Below are 6,986 nucleotides of genomic sequence, written 5' to 3' on the forward strand. Positions count from 1 at the left end.
GTAGGGAAAAGAGAAGAGCACAGTGGTGTGAGCGTTCATTCATTCATTTATTCATTCAATAAATATTTGTTCAGTACCTACTATGTGTGAGGTTCTCTTTGAGATGCTTAGGAGCGATCTAATCAGAGAAGACCCCTGCTCTTGCATTGCTCACCTCCTAGCTAAGGAGACACACAGTTAGCAAACAAAATGTATAAGTTCAGATGGTGCTTATGGGCCATGAAGAAATAAAGCAGAGAAGGGGAAATAGATCAATCAGAAGTGGGGTGACAGCATGCAGGGCCTGAGTGGTCAGGAAATGATTCTACAGCTGTCCATGGGAAATATAATGTAAACCATTTGTGTAATTTTAAACTTTGTCATTGTGTTCAGAAAACTAAAAAGAAACAGGTTAAATAAATAAATAAATAAATAAATAAATAAAACGAAAAGAAACAGGTACAATACTATTTATTGCATTATTTTAACAAAATATATAAAAATTATATTATTTTAGTATGCAAGCAATATAAAAACAATTAATGAGATATTTTACATTTTTTTTTTATACTAAATGCAATGGATGTTTATTTTCTCCTCAAATTCATAAATTGAGATTCTAACTTCCAATGTGATGGTATTAGGAAGTGGGGCTTCTGGGAGATGACTAGGTCATTAGGGTGGAGCCCTCATGGATAGGATTAGTGCCCTTATAAAAGAAACTCCAAAGAGCTCCCTTGTCCCTTATGCCATGTGAGGATATAATGAGAAGACAGCCATCTATGAACCAGGAAGCAAACTCTTACCAGACACCAAATCTGTGTCTAAGTTATTTCCTGGGATGGCAGTAGTTAGGAAGCCTAGAGTAGAACCTCACTTACTTTGGCACAGCGGTGAGGAAGGATGTCCTCCTGTCTGCCAGTTGATATACTCTGCCCCCACACATAGGTCATGTAAATCATTGCATTTTCATTCTGAAGACAGACTGGTAATAAAAAAGAACCCAAGTAATTCACCCTGCTCCTTATACTTAGAAGCATTAAAAACCAACCAAGGGTCATAAGATACTTGAGAAAAACCAGCAGGGGCAAAATGAATAAATAGAATTCCCCTAGAAGAAACATAAATAGTTCAGAGAACAGAAGAGAACTTTTAAAAAAAATTTAAATTAATATTCTCAGAGTCTACGGCGATGCCACACTGAACAAGCCTGATCCCGTCTGATCTCGGAAACTAAGCAGGGTTGAGCCTGGTTAGTACTTGGATGGGAGATCATCCAGGAAGATAGGTGCTGTAGGCGTAAAAAATTGAAAAAAATGTTCTCAGAGAAATTTGAAGTGACAGTGCATCTATAAAATAGGAATAGGTGACTAAAAAAACGACCCTAAAATAATTTCTGTTAGAAATAGAATTCTTAAATGAAAACTCAACAGAAGGACTAAAGAAAAAAAGTCAGAAGAATCTTCCAGAATGCAGATCATGGGGACAAAAAAGAAAAGTGGAAACACACAGATGACTCACCAAGAAGGGCCAACATCCATCTAATAGGAGTTTCAGATTTAGAACAGAATAAAATAGACAGAAGGAAATAATTAATAGAAGTAGATGTCCCAGAGCCAAAGAAGGGTCCAAGTCTTCAAATTGAAAAGTCTCACCCACTGCTAATCCACACGAATGAAGACTCATACCTAGCGATATCATGAAGAAACTTCACAAGTCTAAAGACAAGCAAATTCTTAAAAGATTCCACAAAGAAAAAAACAGAAGCTACATCAAAGCATGAGAACTATATTGGCATCACACTTACCAGTTACACTGACTACCATAACACAAAGGAATGCTTCCTCTCAAATTCCTGAGGGACAGTGTTGTTGAGCCTAGAGTTCTATAGCCAGCCAAATTAGCATTTAAGTGCAGGAGCAAAATAAGGATATTTTTGACTTCCAAGGACTGAGGAAATTTATTACCCACAGACCATTCCTGAAAGAACTGCTTAAGGATGTACTACAGCAAAATGAAATAGGAATCTCAGAAAGAGGAAGATACCAGGTTGCAGAAACAGGGCAAAGGAAATCCTAGAGTGCTAGCTGTACAAAAGGTCTAGAAAGGAAATAGTGTGAAGACACTGGATAATTTTAGAGAGCAGATAAAAATTTATGATAGTAATAAATTTAAAAATCAGAATATATTCCATTTTTTCTTCAAGAGCTACAAGTTTGGTGATATAACCTTCTCTACTGGGTCCAAACACTCTATTTTATCCTGCCATGACTATTTTTTATATCGTCAACACACTACAAATATTTGCTCTTGCTTTTTCAATGCTGAGACTTAATTTATAGAGAAGGTATGGAAGACTTAATCAACATTAGAAAACGGAGTATAAATGTTATAAACTCTGCCGATGAGAAGTAATGGCATATTGAGAAGTATAGGTGGGGAGGAAAGAAAGATAAAGAGAAGTGTAGGGGTACTGAGCCCTTCGCTTCACCTAGCAGAAAATCAGGAGATGCTCGATGTGGTGATGGGGGTCTGGGCAGGGTGGGCTAGGGAAAGGGCAGTTTGAGAGGGGTAAAGCCGAGCTTCTACAGGTTTGGGAGAAGCGTGAATGGGAAGGGAAGTGCGAGGGGCTCAGAGGGAATGTGCACGAGGGCGGGGCTGAGCTGGGGCTGGGGAGGTGCCGAGCGGAAGGGGCGGGACGTGGGCGGAGCATAGCTGGGTACTGAGCGGAAGGGGCGAGTCTGAGCGGGGGCGGGGGCAACGGCGCCCCCTGTGGCGAGAGGCGCCTGCGCAAAACAGCCACTTGTCCAGCTCTGGAATTCGCGCCGTCCAGCCTCGCGTCGCCTCGCCTCGCCTCGCCTCGCGTCTCTTCGCCTCGCGTCGCTTCGCGCGTGCTATTCCGTCCGCCTCGTCTCGCTTCGCCTCACCGGACGCGTCATGCCCCGCCTGCTTGTTCTCTGCCTGCTTCGCCGCCGCCGCGTGGCCCCACCCGGCCGCCGGCTGGCCCACTCGGAGCCCGGTCGCAACCAGCAGCCCGCGTCGGCTGTGGTGAGTTGGGGCCCAGCCCTCGGGTCGGCGCGGACGGGATGCAGCGGCGAGAGCGCGTGGCCGAGGTTGGAGGCGCCCCGACGGCAGGGGAGGAGAGGAGGGCCGGGGCCATGGCTCACGTGGGGGCTGCCGTTGGGGGAGGGGGTTGGAGGCCGCTGGGTGACCGGGGAGGGTTTCGGTGAGCGCGCCAGAGTTGGGCCTGAGGGCCGGGAAGTGGGATCTTGAGTGGGAGGGGCCTCGGAGAGGGCCGGGGCCGACTTCTTGGGTACCCTTTATGGGCGCCGGGACCGAGGGCAGAGCTACCTACCACCAAGGTGCAAACCTACCACCTTCGAACGCCCTCTTTACTTCCACGATCTATCATTTTCTCTAAGATGGTGGAAATCCTGGGCAGCATCCAGGTTTCAGAGTTCAAAGGTCGGAACTAGGGAACCGTTAGGAGAGAAATAAAATTTTTTCAGAAATTTAAGTTAGATCATAAAGGAATGGAAATTCAGCTTTTTTAGTTTTCGTCAGGCCCGGGTTTCTAGGACAGCGGCCAGATCCTCAAAACGGAAGCGGTTTTTGTTAGGCATCAAGTGAAGGTCGAGGAAGCCATTCTCGAAAACTGTGTTGTTTCATCTTCTCTTCCAGGACGTGGCTGTTGGACTCGTCGTGATTTTTATGACTTTCTTAACACCGTGTGGGTATGTGCTGAGCAATCTGAACCAGTTCAGAAGAGACTAGGTGGAAGAAGATGTGGAGCAGCCATAACGTCCAACAAGCTATCAGAAAAGCTGTGCCTTCTTTAATTGAGTCAAAGCGCTAAGTTGAGTTGATGATGCAACCATTGTGGATATTCAGTTTCATAACCATATGTTTATGGTAAATATTTTGCACTTTTTTAGTATTGTGCATTATATAAATCGGAGTTGTATAGTCATTTAAAAAACGTTAAATAAAATTGAAACACTTATTCATGTTTGGTATGTGTAATCAGATAGTTTTTAAACATCGTGAAAGGTGATGAAAATTTACTGATGAAGAATATGATAATGAGAACTTCTATGAAAAGTTAGACTTAGAGACCAGAATGCCATCGACTTATTTTTATGGGAGTGAATGCATGTATGCAGTGACATAACATTCAAAGATTAGATATATAGCACTGAGGTAATACAAGTTTAGCTACATGACTCTTCCTACTCTTTCTGTTCTACTGGGACTGCCCCTTAAGAGTAATGAGCTCTAGACTTCCCTTTGCACTGTGAGAAATAGAACTTTATTGATGTCTTAAAAATGCCTGTTTAAATTCTTACAGTCCGGGATTTAGTAAGTACTTGTATACTTTATTTGTACCTCTCCTAAATTATTGTAAGTCATCTCTCAAATTTGAAGAATCAGACAACTTTGTCAGCTCACAATGCCAATCATTGTGTGACTGGACAGCATAATTCAACTCGGCCTTGGTTTCCTTATCTCTGTAATGGGAACTTAAAACTAGGATCTTGAAGGGATGTTCTGGGGAAGTAAAACAATGAACAAAGAACACCTCCCAGTGTAGTGCTTGAAATAGAGTAATCAACAAATGGAAGTTACTGTTAAGAGAATATATGTTTACTAACATTCATCCAACAGGTACTTGCATTCCTGCAATGTGCCAGGTATTCAATGTCGATAAACGAAAAGTAGGTCCCTGTCTTTGTGGGGCTTGGAGGACTTGCATTCTAATTACTTTAATGTCCTTATATTTTTATTTCAACATTTTGCTGTTTTAGAGTTCTCCAGAGAAACTGAACACCACAGGTGTGTGTAAAGTGTGTGTGTGTGTGTGTGTGTGTGTGTGTGTGTGTAGATGAAGAGTAAGAGATTGATTTTAAGGAATTGGCTCACAAGTGTGGAGGCTGCCAAGTCCAAAATCTGCAGGGTAGGCCAGCAGGCTGGAGACTTAGGAAAGAATTGGAGTTTGAGTTTGAAATCAGTCTGGCAGAATTTAACATTCTCAGTGGAAGTCAGTATTTTTCTTAAGACTTTCAGTTGATTGGATGTGGCCTGCCTACATTGTAGACAGTAATCTGCTTTCCTCAAAGATTACTTATTTAAATGTTAATCTTTTCTGAAGAGTACCTAAAAGAAACATCTAGAATAGCGTTTGGCCAAATAATTAGGTTCTGTGCCCTAGCCAAGTTGACACAAAATTAATTATTACAGTTAGGTAAAATAATTTTTCAGAAGGAAACTGAAAAGAGTTTGTGATATTCCTGAAATTTAAAGGTATGAGTATAGTAGCTAATTGAAATCTTACTGGTTTGTTAAGATCCTCCTTCTGTGTTCCCTTATGGCAAGCCTGCTCTTATGTCCTTTAAAGAACTCTGGCCCATCAGGACACAGACTCTATTTTCTGGTTTCTTATGTTTATCAAGACCTCGTTCTTGCGATTTTGAACTTAATTTTTTCTCCTCTGACTCTGATGACTGTGCTTAAGCTTCTGATGATTGCCTTTGTGTGCTCCAACTAATGACAGACTGGTATACCTTTGTCCTGGCCGGGGAAGAATATTGAACTATAGGAGTCTCTTCCATAGAACTTTAGCACTTAATTTTCTGAAGCATTTATTTGGCAGTCTTATTTATTGAATAGTCTCATGGAATAATGCTATGTGTCGGGAAATGGTAGCTCATTTTGGTGAATGAACTCTGTTCTGTCTTATTTAATTTGACATTCGTAAAGGTGTGACATTCCAAGTACTGTTGATTCTTGTTATTTGGGTAGTTATTTTCTATAAAGTCACTGAACACTGAATTCAGTGAACACCGAATGTTTGTTCCTAGGGGAAAATACAGGGTTAGGTTCCTGTTAGCCCCAGGTCACAACATTTTTTTGTCAACCTAGCAATACATAACCTTGTTTTATGTGTGTTTCTGTTTAAAGACACCTTATTTATATATTATTGATTCATGATTCATAAGCATTTTACTCATGGCCAACAGCACTGTAACTCGTGCCTGAATGAAGTCTAATAGTCATATTTCTCATATATGACACATTATAGTCTTCTTGTGCTTTGGAATGCTAGACAGCACTTCAGCACTATGCATGCAAGCCATTTTAAATAGTGAAATCACCAACAAAAAGTACCAAAATATAAAACATGTGACACTAAATAGAACATAGAAAAGATACTTGTTTACAGTTTGATTGCTGAAACAAGACAGCATCACTTTTTGACCTCATCATTGGGTGAGTTCAAAATTTTTGCCACTCTATGTCTTTGAATGGTGTGACAGCATTGTATTGTTTTTGGGATTGCAAAACAGTTTTAGTGAGTAGGGGATTTTGCAAATGTGGAGTCTACAAATAATGAGAATCGGTATAATCCTTGAAGGAGATCTTGTGCCTATTTGTGTGCAACATTTTGGGAATTCTTAGTTTGAAATTTTAAGAATTTGCAGGATATTCTTTTGGGAAGAACTAAGTGTGGAGAAACCGTCATCCCCTGAGATTGGAGTTTTGTGGAATAGTTTTTAAAAATGAGTTTGGGGAGTAAATGAAGTAGTGCACCGCTTGGTTTAAAAATGAGATTTGATGATAAACTAATGATTTCCTTGGTAAAACTGAGGGAAACTGAAAGAGGAAGTTATAAATATTTTGATGGTGATATTTTTTTGTAGATTAGAGCTTTCGCAATCCATTTCCCAGATAAGTACTTTATTGGCCAACATTCAGTTGGTTATGAAATTTGGTATCTGATAAATGGTTAACTCATTAAGCATATAGATATACTGCCTTTCTGTCTCATCTACACAGCCATATTTAAAATTCTTTGAGAAAGGGTGAGGTATGATTTTTTTAAATCCTAGTTTTAGTATATTGGATAAATCAAAATATTTATTTTTTGATCAGAAGACAAATTGTCCCTTCACTTAAACAGGTTATTTGGTGAACATCTGTTATATATTCTGTAGATGGGAATGCAGATA

The 6,986-nt window shown here is 40.5% G+C and overlaps 1 pseudogene; it reads left to right on the forward strand.

Moving 5' to 3' along the window:
- Positions 1 to 1,161: 1,161 nt before the first annotated feature.
- On the forward strand, positions 1,162 to 1,279 carry LOC120619908 (uncharacterized; annotated as a pseudogene).
- The last annotated feature ends 5,707 nt before the right edge of the window (positions 1,280 to 6,986 follow it).

This window comes from Pteropus medius, unplaced genomic scaffold (assembly GCF_902729225.1).
Source record: "Pteropus medius unplaced genomic scaffold, Ma_sr-lr_union100, whole genome shotgun sequence".
NCBI lineage: Eukaryota > Metazoa > Chordata > Mammalia > Chiroptera > Pteropodidae > Pteropus > Pteropus medius.